Consider the following 13,009-nt stretch of genomic DNA (forward strand, 5'->3'; position numbering starts at 1 on the left):
CTTAGTACAGTGCTCGGTACAGAGTATGTGCTCAATAAATATCATGGATTGATTATATGAAGTTGGGATGTTGGGAGTTATTTAGGGAAGACATATAGGAGGAGGTGGGCTTTCAAGTTGCTATACGAAGCCATGGTTCTTTGCTTAGAGTAACCACATCAAAAATGGTGCTCTGAGCAATGGAACTGTGACAATTCTCCCACTTAATAGACTTACAACTGTATAGCTTTATACAGGGAGAATGCCTCCTGCATTGCCAGGCCTCTGTTCCCGAGATTGTTAATAATAATAATAATGGCATTTATTAAGCACTTACTATGTACAAAGCACTGTTCTAAGCGCTGGGGAAGTTACAAGTTGATTAGGTTGTCCCATGGAGGGGGGGGTGGGGGGCTTACAGTCTTAATCCCCATTTTACAGATGAGGTAACTGAGGCACAGAGAAGTTGTGACTTGCCCAAAGGCATGGCTCAGTGGAAAGAGCATGGGCTTTGGAATCACAGAGGTCATGGGTTCAAATCCCGGCTCCGCCAATAGTCAGCTGGGTGACATTGGGCAAGTCACTTCACTTCGCTGGGCCTCAGTTACCTCATCTGTAAAATGGGGATTAAGACTGTGAGCCCCACGTCGGACAACCTGATCACCTTCTAACTTCCCCAGTGCTTAGAACAGTGCTTTGCACATAGTAAGCGCTTAATAAATGCCATCATTATTATTATCACCTTCCCTGTCAATTTTGGTGCGGTATTCTGTTGCTGTAAGCTGGGAACAGGTCTACCCACTGTTATATTGTACTCTCCCAAGTGCTTAGTACAGTGCTCTGTATATAGTAAGCGCTCAATAAATATGGCTGATTGAATGGGGCCTGTTACAGGGCAATTTTTCAAAGATGCGATATGTTGAATCTCAGTAAAAATACCTGCGACTTTAAAAGTCAATTTGAGTCCCAGAGTTGCATCTGCCTGAAGTCAACGTAGCTGCATGATGAACAGAGAACAATTTGTAGGAGCAGAAACTTAATCAGACTAACAGCAGAGGTCATCTATACAGCTGAAAAAGGCAAGTCAGATTTTATAAATGGTAGCGACAGCTGCAAATCGGGGTTTGGGAGAGGGGATAATGCTAAATAGAAAGAATGTGGCAACGGCACCAAGATAAATGCAAGAAGTAATTAGAGCACAGTAATTACATTTTCTGTAATGGGTAGAACACCACTTGTTGATGATTTCCAGAGGAAAATAGCACACGCGGTATTATAGTAATAGGAATCTGAGAATGTGCTATTGTTTTCCGGCCTGTATGGCTCTAATTTTTCATTCATTCATTCATTCATTTATTCATTCATTCATTCATTCTATTTATTATTGATGATAATAATAATAATAATGACATTTATTAAGCACTTACTATGTGCAAAGCACTGTTCTAAGAACTGGGGAGGTTACAAGGTGATTAGGTTGTCCCAATGGGGGCTCACAGTCTTAATTCCCAGTTTACAGATAAGGTAACTGAGGCCCAGAAAAGTGAAGTGACTTGCCCAAAGTCACACATCTGACAAGAGGTGGAGCTGAGATTTGAACCCATGACCTCTGACTCCAAAGCCCGTGCTCTTTCCACTGAGCCATGAGCGCTTACTGTGTGCAGAGCACTGTACTAAGCGCTTGGGAAGTACAAGTCATCAACATATAGAGACGGTCCCTACCCAACAATGGGCTCACAGTCTAGAAGGGGAGGCCGACAAAAAAAACCAACAACATCCAGTTGTATTTCTTTGGGACTTTCTTCCAGTGCAACACCTGAAAAAACTGGTTAAATTGAGGGGTGACGGTGGGGGGTGGGGCAGGGAGGGTTTGTGGGAAGATGCTCTTTATTGAAAAAGGCAAATTGATAAGGATTCCACTAGGAGGGAAAAAATATCAAAGCCGAGATTGATCTTTCTACATCATCATCAATCGTATTTATTGAGCGCTTACTGTGTGCAGAACACTGTACTAAGCGCTTGGGAAGTACAAGTTGGCAACATATAGAGACAGTCCCTACCCAACAGTGGGCTCACAGTCTAAAAGATAAGAACGGTTGATGTAGCATGCAGCATACGCTACCGGATTTTGCAACTCAGGTGAACATTTGCCCAACAAAGCTTATCATAATTACAAGACATATGCCCCAGGTGCAGTTTTAACTGAAAACTAGTCCTGTGTTTTGATTCCGGTCAATAACATGAACACCCTTTCTGTTGTTGTGGGAACGCTAATGGCGGTTGTTGGTAGTTTTTCTCTCTCTTTATCCTTCTCCTTATTGGAGAAGGAGCCGGAGAGGGCATCGTTACCACACTTATGTTCCCAGGTATGTTCATCGCTTGTCACAGAAGAAACAAGTTTTCCCGAATTACCGAGATGATCTTTTAAATCTATCAGTGATAAATATAACCAGTAAGGTCTGCTCTAACATCTATCTCACTCCTTTTAACCCCTGCCTAATCAGAACATTCTCTTGCTAAAACACGATGGTCCATTTGGGGACCTTTCAGGAGGGAGAATGTTAAAATAGCTTCACTGCAGGGTACAATTTCAGGCTGTTTCTGTTCAGTATCAACTGGGTTGAGACCTTCTTAACACATTTCACTTGTGATCTTTTAAAGCTGTCAGAGCAGAATGATTTTCAGTCACTTTGGTCTGGAGTGGATTTAAAAGCATGTCCCAAAGGTGGTAGATTAATAGATTAAAAAGGCAAAGTATTAATCTAATGCACTGTCCTGTCTCCTTAGCCATAACTTATAGTATAACTGTCATAAGATTATGGCAGTTCTCCAATGAAACATCAAAGTACTTATATTTGGTTTCTCAGGAAGGCATTTCAGTGACCATTACAGTTGTAGTTAAATATATTCTTTTCGAGGTTTTATGTGGGGATAAGTGGGACTCTAAATTCAGTTAAAAGACAACATTACACAGAGAGGTCGTTAAAGGGCTCATTTGGACATATTTGAATGTTAATTCAGTGGCACACAGTAAACCTCAATGTGGTGTGTGGTACACTATGTGTTTCACGAGGCCATTTCCTTAGAAATAACAAATCTATTCATGGCTTAATGCTGAGTTTCAGACTGAAGTGGAATTGAGAGACTAAACACATTCATTCACTCCAACACTTTGCTATTAAAGCTTGGCAGTTATAAATGAATGCTCAAATCAATAGCAATCCGAAATCTCACCAGTTCTTTAGCAAATTATATAGAAGTTAGGTGCCTAATTTTTTTTCCTGAAGGGAGGTCACTTAACTCCTTCTTCAGCATTTTGATACTGTTTTGAATGATTTCAAAACAGCAGAGCTCAGTAGTAATAGAGGCTCTACAATAAGAAGGAAAATAGCATCCTTTGTGCATCAATCTGTTCCAGCAGAACACAGAGAAAAGCAGGCCTGGTTTTGCGATTGCGGAGTATGTGCACACAAATACACACACACACACCTCACTCCACTTAGAATCTTCTCTCTCAAGAAAAAGGTGAAGTTCTATTTCAGCACCCATATTCTCTAAAAGAAGAATCACACTCCAGGGGCTGTATTTCCTCAATGTAAGTTCAATTTCCTTCCAAAGCATTTTCTCCTCTACCTGCTGGGCCAGAAATTGTTGGATTTTGGAGCGTAAGGCTCCACTGTCCAGGGGCCTTTCTTTCTCAGCTATGAAAAGAACAAAGCAGGAAACCCCAGAAACCAACAGAAACCTTTCTGTGAGGAGATGGGAAAGATGCCTAGACAACTGAAGATCTCTTTTAGTCCCAGCTATCTGGCTCTACGTGAAATCTGAAACATTTTATGGTAGTCTTTCCTCTTCTGATGCACCATGAAGTTTCCTGGTGCCCTGGGAGAGTTTGTTTGAAGCTCTCGAGGGCATTGTATTCTCCCCAAGAACAGAGATGGAGCAGCCTCAGCCAATTAGGTTACAAGGCAAAGAACTAAAGATCACAGGGGCCAATTTGTGGTGATGTCGATTCCCATTGGTTGAGATTGATTTTTCAGGTGAAAATGCCGTTCATATTAACCCACATTTCTTCCTTTTCTTGAAGACGGATCAACTGACACGTCAGCCAGCAGAAGGGCTGAAAAGCAGCGTGGCTCAGTGGAGAGAGCCCGGATTTGGGAGTCAGACGTCATGGGTTCTAATCCCTGCTCCACCACATATCTGCTTTGTGACCTTGGGCAAGTCACTTAACTTCTCTGAGCCTCAGTTACCTCATCTGCAAAATGGGGATTAAGACTATGAGCCCCACATGGGACAACCTGATCACCTTGTGTCCCCCCCCCCCCAGCGCTTAGAACAGTGCTTTGCACATAGTAAACGCTTAACAAATGCCATCATTAAGGGCTGGCAAACATATCCTAGAGCAGAATAATATACCTCATGACCTCTGAACCCACCTGTCACCCTAGACACTATCCAAACCATGACTCAGATCAGCTTCACCCCCTGAACTTTCTTTTTTAAAATGGTACTTGTTAAGTACTTACTATGTGTCAAGTGTTGTTCTAAGTACTAATGTAGGTACAAGTTAATTAGATCGGACACAGTACCTGTCCCGCATAAGGCTCACAGTCTAAGTAGGAGGGAGAACAGCTACTTAATCCCCATTTTACAGTTGAGGAAATGGAGGCACAGAGACGTTAAGTGACTTTCCCGAGGTCACAAAGGAAGCAATTCACAGAGCTGGGATTAGAACCCAGGCCCTCTGACTCCAAAGCCCGGGCTCTTTCCACTAGACTATGTTGTTTCCGCTTCTTCTTTCGAAAAAATGACGTTGCCCAGAACTGAAGCAGTGTTTTAGATGCCCCTCTCTTCTTTGGGGAAAACCAGTTGGATCAGGAAAATAGAAGAGATGGTGGGTGGGAGGAGGCACAACCCTGGACTTCTCCAATAGAGTGTCAGCTTCTTGAGGGCAGGAATTCTGTCTACCAGTCTTGCACCCTCCTAAGCATTTAGTACATTGCTTTGCACAAAGTGCTCAATAAGTACCCCAATGAGTTGGTTGATTCAATTTTAGTCTTCTGCTTCCTTTCTCAGAGAGTTGTAGCATCAGAAAGGGGTCCGACTCATAAAAGGGAAGTCAGATAAGAGACCTAGAACCCACTCCCTAAAAGTAGACACATGATTTCTTCTTAGTAAAGAGGGAAGAGCTGTTTGTTTGGGAAAACTCTAATCACATCTTTATTTCATCGTGGTCTGGTGTTTCTTTCAGTCTCTGGGCAATGTATGAGAGGAAGTCCTATGGAGAGGAATGCATGGAAGACATCTGGGAGTTTCTGTAGCTCTTTTTTTGAGGTTCTATTTGGTTTAATCCTGGATTAAAACCAGCTGATTTGACAGAGACTCTTGCCCTCAGTACCACTCAATTTGGTTTCAACAAACCACATCTTGCCTCTAAAGTCATCCTTAGAGCCATCTCCTCCAGGACAAATTCCCTGATTAATTCCCCTTCCCTCCTGCCCCCCCACTCAACCATTCCACTCAGGTCATCCCATCCACTACTTCACCCTCTATGGCTTTAGCTGCCTTTTTATTTATTCACTTGCCTTTATTATTTGTATCTATTCCCTCAAATGTTTAACTAGTCATTAGTTTAGGCATACTGCCTCCTCTCTTAGATTTCCAGCCTGGGGATTCAACCAAATCATGTTCATGCCAGGTATCTTGACCTCTCTAGTTAGCTTTGGGAATGACCCAAATATTAAAACATGTTTTTAAAGTTGTTTTTTCCACTAACTTCAGTGGAGAATATTGTTAGGCATGTACACAACCATCCTGCAAATGCCTTTTAAGATAACATATTCCTGAATCCATGCAGAGACAAAACTCATGATACGAAGGAAGATTCTGCCTCAGTGGTGAAGAAAAAAAAGGGTCACAGTGGTTTTTTTAAAGAAATAATAGAAAACAGTATCTATATGACATCCTTCTTTAAGGGGATTTATGAATTTATGGATTAGAAGAAGCATGACAGTGGAAAGAACTTGGGCTTGGGAGTCAGAAGATTTAGGTTCTAATCTTGGCTCTGTCATTTGTTGTGTGACCTTGGACAAGTCATTTCACTTCTTTGTGCCTCACGTGTAAAATGGGCATTCAATATCTGTTCTCCCTTCTGCTTAGAGTGTGAGCCCCACCTGGGTCAGGGACTATGTCTGACCTGATTATCTTTTTTCTACCCCAGCCCTTAGTACAGTGCTTGGCACATAGTAAGCACTTAACAAATTCCATCACCATAGGCCAATATAGAACATGGAAGAGTTTCTGATTCCTTGGGCTTTAATGTAAACCCAGTTTTAAGCCAGCACAAAGAATGGATTTCTACTCCTTTTCATAAACTCCCCAGTGACCAAATGCTCTCACCTCCATTTCCCAATCTGTTGCATGGACTTGAGAAGACTGACAGATTCTTGTAGTTGGAGAGAAGACAACTAGATATTCTTCTACAGTGAAGCAGCATGGCCTTACTAGTGCAGCTTTTGGAGCTAGAGGACTTGGGTTCTAATCCTTGGCTCCGCCACCTATCTGCTGTGTGACATTGAGCAAGTCACTCAACTTCTCCAGGCCTCAGTTTCCTCACGCAGCGTAAAATTAGAAGCAACATGGTTTGGTGGCTACAGCACGGGCCCGGGAGTCAGAAGGACCTGTGTTCTAATTCCAGCTCTGCCACATGTCCGCTGTGTGACCTCGGGCAAGTCACTTAACTTCTCTGTGCCTCAGTTCCCGCACCTGTAAAGTGAGGATTAAGAATATGAGCCCCATGTGGGACAGGGACTATGTCCAACCTGATTAATTTATATCTACCACAGTGGTTAAAACAGAGCTTGGCACAAAGTAATAATAATAATAATATTGACATTTATTAAGTACTTACTATGTGCAAAGACTGTTCTAAGCACTGGAGAGGTTACAAGGTGATCAGGTTGTCCCATGTGGGGGCTCACAGTCTTAATCCCCAGTTTACAGGTAGGTAACTGAGGCCCAGAGAAGTGAAGTGACTTGCCCAAAGTCACACAGCTAACAAGTGGCGGAGCCGGATTTGAACCCATGACCTCTGACTCCAAAGCCCGTGCTCTTTCCACTGAGCCACGCTGCTTAGGTATCATAACAATAATAATAATTATTATTACTATTAATACTTGTTCTTCCTCCCTCTTAGGTTGTGAACCTGATTGTCTTATATCTGGTCCAGCACGCAGTACAATACTTGGCACCTAGTAAGTGTTTAACAAATAGCACAATTATTATCATTAATCTGTTTCTCACCCAAAATGTTAGTCCTCCTTATACAAGATGAGCAACTGAAATAAAATGAAGGGTCTTTCCTGAGGCTGGCCTCTAGAATTTATTTCCCCTCCGTTCACAGCAGTATAAAAGGTGATGAGGTATAGGCCCACCTGTCAAACTGGCCACTTGCCCAGAGACACAGGGCTTTTCTCATGATCGCTTAGTGGTTATAATCATTCATACCTAGTCCTTAGCGGCAGACACATTTTTAAAATCCAAGATAATGGAAGTGACAATAATATAGATTATGGAAGCGGCTAGCCGGTTCTCATGAGGACCCACAGACTTAACCTAAAGCTGCACCCACAGCTTGAAGAATATTTTCCTGATCTTCAGGGGAATGCTAGAAACCTCATTATTGTCATCTATTTACCTTTCCTGGGAATGCACAGGTTCGTGGGATTTCATGAAATGGAATATTGTCCTCAAGTATCAAAGAGATTGAATAAAACTGGCACAACTGTTAGAGGCACACTGATTTCTAGCCAGTAGGGCTGAATTTAGGAATTCTGTGAGCACGTTGTGAGCAGGGATTGTCTCTATTTGTTGCTGAATTGCCAAGCACTTAGTACAGTGCTCTGCACACAGTAAGCACTCAGTAAACATGAGTGAATGAATGAATAAATGAGGGTTAGCACTTGAGCGAGTCACTTCTCTGGGCCTCAGTTACCCTATCTGTAAAATGGGGATTGAGACCGTGAGCCCCAAATGGGACAGGGCCTATGTCCAACCCGATTTGCTTGTATCCATTCCAGCTGTACTATTGTATCCACACAGTAGTACAGCGCTTAGAAAGTGCTTAAAAGATATCATAATTATTATTTAAATCCTAATGTCTTCTACTCGGACTGTGAGCCCCTGTGTGAGACAAGGAAATGTGTCCGAGTTATCTTGCATCTACCCCTGCTTTTTATATAGTGAGTGCTTGGTAAATAATAAGCTATTAACAAGTATCATAAATTATTATTAACAGTAATAGCAACCCAAGGATGCTTTCAAACCAGAGGTGAAATATGCTCGGAAACCAATTCGTCTTCCTAACACATGCCCTTATCTGAAGTAAATTGTACTTCTTTTTAAGGGCAGACCATATCTTGCTCTGCTTGAATCAAATTATGAGGCCCTGTGGATAATGTGACGGGTTCAATAAAATATGAAGAAATCCATTATCTACTACTACTAAGCTAAGTCATTTTGCTTCCCAAGTTCCACTGTGACCTCTGGTATGTTATGAAAGATAACTTAAATAAACCCAACCTCTCTTGGACATTAGCTTTTAGGCTAGATCTGCAAACCAAGCATAGAATACACCTGTGGGTTTTTGTGTTGTTTTTTTTTTTGGGTTAGGGTAAAGTCACATACACTAGTCATAGGGGCTGCTCATATTTGTCAATATCAATGGTGCATTTTGTTTTTTGGGGCGGTTAGCTATAGTTGCATACACTAGTGATAATGACTGCTGGTATTTATCATTATCAATACTGCATAAGCTGCTGGAGGTTAGTTGCTGCTTTCCAGGACTCCTGAGTTGGTGATCTGAGTTCTCTAAAGGAAAGGAACGAACATTTGAAGAATCTAGACTGTAAATTCATCCTCTAGACTGTAAGCTCATTGTGGGCAGGGAATGTGTCTGTTTACTGTTGTATTGTACTCTCCCAAGCACTTAGTACAGTGCTCTGCACACAATAAGCACTCAATAAATTTGACTGAATGATGAATCCTAATTAGCACTATCCCCCTTACACACTGAGCCTTTAGAAGGCAATCTAATGCTCAATGGAGCTTCCACATCTTTGTGGGCAGGGAATGTACTGTTTGTTGTTGTACTGTACTCTCCCAAGCACTTAGTACGTTCTTTGCATACAGTAAGCACTCAATAAATACGATTGAAAGAATAAACTAGGAAAGTAAATCAGTTAAGAGGATCCAATTCTGAGGGCCACACCTTTAAAAAAACTCAGCTGATCTGACTATTTCAATAATTTGCACTTCAGAAGGCAAGCCTGATCCTGGAAACTGTAAACCTGACTAATTTATAGGCAGTAGGTTGACTATGCTCTTTGTAAAACATCTGCAAATTATTTTCCCTCCAAGATCTGGTTTTGGGCCTCCCGGTTATCAAAGACCTTCGAACATCTGGGTGCCACACAGAACCAGCTGAGTGTGATTGTGTGCCATTGCTGATTCATCTTCAACACCTCCATTTCATCCGCTTGAAGCCTGGATGGAAGAAGTTTCAGCCAGCAGAAAGGAAGTTAAAGAACATTTTTATCTGCCGCTGTTTTGTCTCCTTTCTAGGTTTCTATTTTCCTTTTTCACGCATTGTAAAGCCCGATGGGTAAAAGATGCTGAGATATAATGTCTTAGTCAAACACCGGGCATTTTGTTTTGAGACACATCCTCTCGGTACAAGTCAAGGTGAGATAGTATAAGAACACAATAAATGTCATACTGAGGCAGTGGAAGAATCCATTCCTCCCAGAAAACTCTGCTTCTGAAAGGCCCATGAAAGGAGCGGGGCTTATTATACAAAAGCTGCCCATCCCTTGTCAGCTGGGTGACTTTGGGAAAGTCACAACTTTTGTGCCTAAGTTTTCTCATCTGTAAAATGGGGATAAACTACCTGCTCTCTCTCTCATTTAGACTGTAAGATCTATTTGGGACCAAGACTGTGAGTGATTTGATTATCTGGAATCTACTCCAATCAATCAATCAATCAATTGTATTTATTGAGTGCTTACTGTGTGCAGAGCACTGTACTAAGCACTTGGGAAGTACAAGTTGGTAAGAGATAGAGACAGTCCCTACCCAACAGTGGGCTCACAGTCTACTCCAGTGCTTAATGCAATGTTGGGTACATAGTAAGTATATAATAGACACCATCATCATCATCAAGAGTCCACAAATACTTTGGACTTGGGACTACCCTGACTAAACTGATCAGCTGATCTTGAACCAACCTTCAATGACAAATGTTTGAATTTCCCCATCCTTACTGAAAAATTCACAATTTGTGCTGTTTCAGTCCCAGGATATTCTGGTATTTCCCATTCAGTGAAAGAAAATAAGAAAACCTCATACCCTATGTTCTAACAGCCCTAACTTCATCCTCTGCCTCTCACTCCTTTTTGTAATCCATCATGGACCAATTTGTCTTAACTTTTCTTGTGTCTTTATTATCATCCCAAACATTTCCTTTTATTCCCTCATTGTGGACTAATTGTTCCTGAACCTTATATCTTGGGAATGAATTTCATAGACACTTCTGTAAAATGGGGATTAAAACTGTGAGCCCCCGGGGGACAACCTGATCACCTTGTAACCTCCCCAGTGCTTAGAACAGTGCTTTGCACATAGTAAGCGCTTAACAAATACCATCATTATTTTTTATTATTATAGACAGTAAGCAAAATGAGTACCTTATGACATAAGTCCTTAATATAACAGTGCCTTCTGTTTGTTTTGAAACTAACATCTAATTTTAACGTGAGCTCTCTTGCCCTGCTGTTGGGGGAAATTTGGTGAAACATTTCCTGTTCACTCAGCAGTAATTACCTATAAAACTTTTACCATGTCACTTCACTACTGAAATCCTCCCATTAGTTATTTTGCCATTTTATTTTCATCCTCTTCTTAAGCGTTTGTTGAGTCTACTGAGGGCAGAGCTGGGGGACATTGGGAAGAACTATCAAACACAATCCTTCTTGCCATCAAGGAGCTTCTAATCTAATGAAGAAGACAAACACATACAAGTGGAAAAACATGAAGTAGTTAAATCACATCATATGTGAGAAGCAGCATGGTGTAATGAATAGAGCATGGGCCTTGGATTCAGAAGGCCATGGGTTCTAATCCTAATTCTACCTCTTGTCTGCTGTGTGATCTTGGGCAAGTCACTTCACTTCTCTGTGCCAGTTACCTCATCTGTAAAATGGGGATTGAAACTGTGAGCCCCACAGGGGTCAGGAACTGTGACCAACTCGATTTGCTTGTATCTACCCCAGCACTTAGTACAGTGCCTGGCACATTCATTCACTCAATCGCATTTATTGAGTGCTTACTGTACTATCAATCAATTGTATTTATTGAGCGCTTACTGTGTGCAGAGCACTGTACTAAGCACTTAGTACTACCTGCTGTACTGAGCACTTGGAAAGTACAGTTCAACAACAGAGACAATCCCTGCCCACAATGGGCTCACAAGTCTAATAATAATAATAATAATAATGACATTTATTAAGTGCTTATTATGTGCAAAGCACTGTTTTAAGTGCTGGGGAGGTTACAGGGTGATCAGGTTGTCCCCCGAGGGCTCACAGTCTTAATCCCCATTTTACAGTTGAGGGAACTGAGGCCCAGAGAAGTTAAGCAACTTGCCCAAAGTCACACAGCTGACAATTGGCAGAGCCGGGATTTGAACCCATGACCCCTGACTCCAAAGCCCGTGCTCTTTCCACTGAGCCATGCTGGTTCTCTAAACATAGAGAAAGTCTCGAGAAAGTCAAGACATTGTCTAGAAACACAGCTCATAGCAAGCGCTAAACAAATAACACTATCGTCATCATCATAAATGACAGAAGAACCTCAGATCAGTCCGAAGACTTCAGGACCAAGAACCTGTGGGAAGGAATTGATTATAATGCTAGTGGTTTGCCAAATGCCTCTCAGGGTCTCACGTTCCTACTGAGGGCACAGAGGATGAGTGAGCAGGTAGGTGAAATATTGCGAAGTGCATGAAAGAACTGTCCATTCGAAACCCATTTGGGGCCCGAGTGACCTTTGCAGAGAATGGACGCTGGGTCACGGTACCACAGAACAGCAGGCAGTTGCTACGGTAACCCTCTTCAGGCGCCACTATAGTCTTTCCTGTTCAGATTAGTCAGCTGTTTTCGGGATTCTTGCTGAGCTAGTTCACTACATAAAACATCCTAGAGGATTCTTCAGTCAGAAACCTTAACCACTGTTCAGCCATCCCCAGCAGGCATGCCCTTAGTTCTGGCCTGCTGAGGTGCGGGTCGGATATACAATAATTAAAAAGCAGCCCGCAAATGACATACCGATTCCTGACCCCTCTGGCCTCATCCTTCCCTCCTACCTCATCTATTTATTATACTTTCTGTTCCACCTCAGATTGACTTCCTGTAGCTCTCCCCACGTCTTCCCTCTACTGCTTCCAAGTGCTTGCGTAAGCGAACGACCGCTCTTATCCTGTCCCTCTAGCACTCCCTAGCACAAAAATCTCTCTCTCTGCTTTTGCACATTTATTTTGCTTCTCTGTTTGGCTGCCTTTCCCACACTCTTAGGTTGAAAGTTCCTGGACGAAAGGCATTGCGCCTATTCTTTAAATGTCCCCAGAGCACTTAGTAAACTGCTGCATCCCAAGGGTGCTCAATAAATACCTGTTTGCTGACTGAGCAACAAGTCTATTATTGAATGTTCTAATGAATGCATACTAATGAAAATGAGTTTCAGAATGAACAAAAGCAGAGTGTAGGTAAACAAAAACCTGCTTAAATAAGGAAGTTCTGCCTAGGAATGAAATTTGGATACGGTATCTTGCTATCAGAGGTTTCTCCTTGTGGGCAGGGATCATCTCTATAAACTCTACTGTACTGTACTTTTCTCAGGTGCTTAGTCCAGTATGGTGTACACAGTAAATGCTCGATAAATACCACTGAATGATTTTGATTTTCTCTCATCTCTC

Source organism: Tachyglossus aculeatus, chromosome X3 (assembly GCF_015852505.1).
Source record: "Tachyglossus aculeatus isolate mTacAcu1 chromosome X3, mTacAcu1.pri, whole genome shotgun sequence".
Lineage (NCBI taxonomy): Eukaryota > Metazoa > Chordata > Mammalia > Monotremata > Tachyglossidae > Tachyglossus > Tachyglossus aculeatus.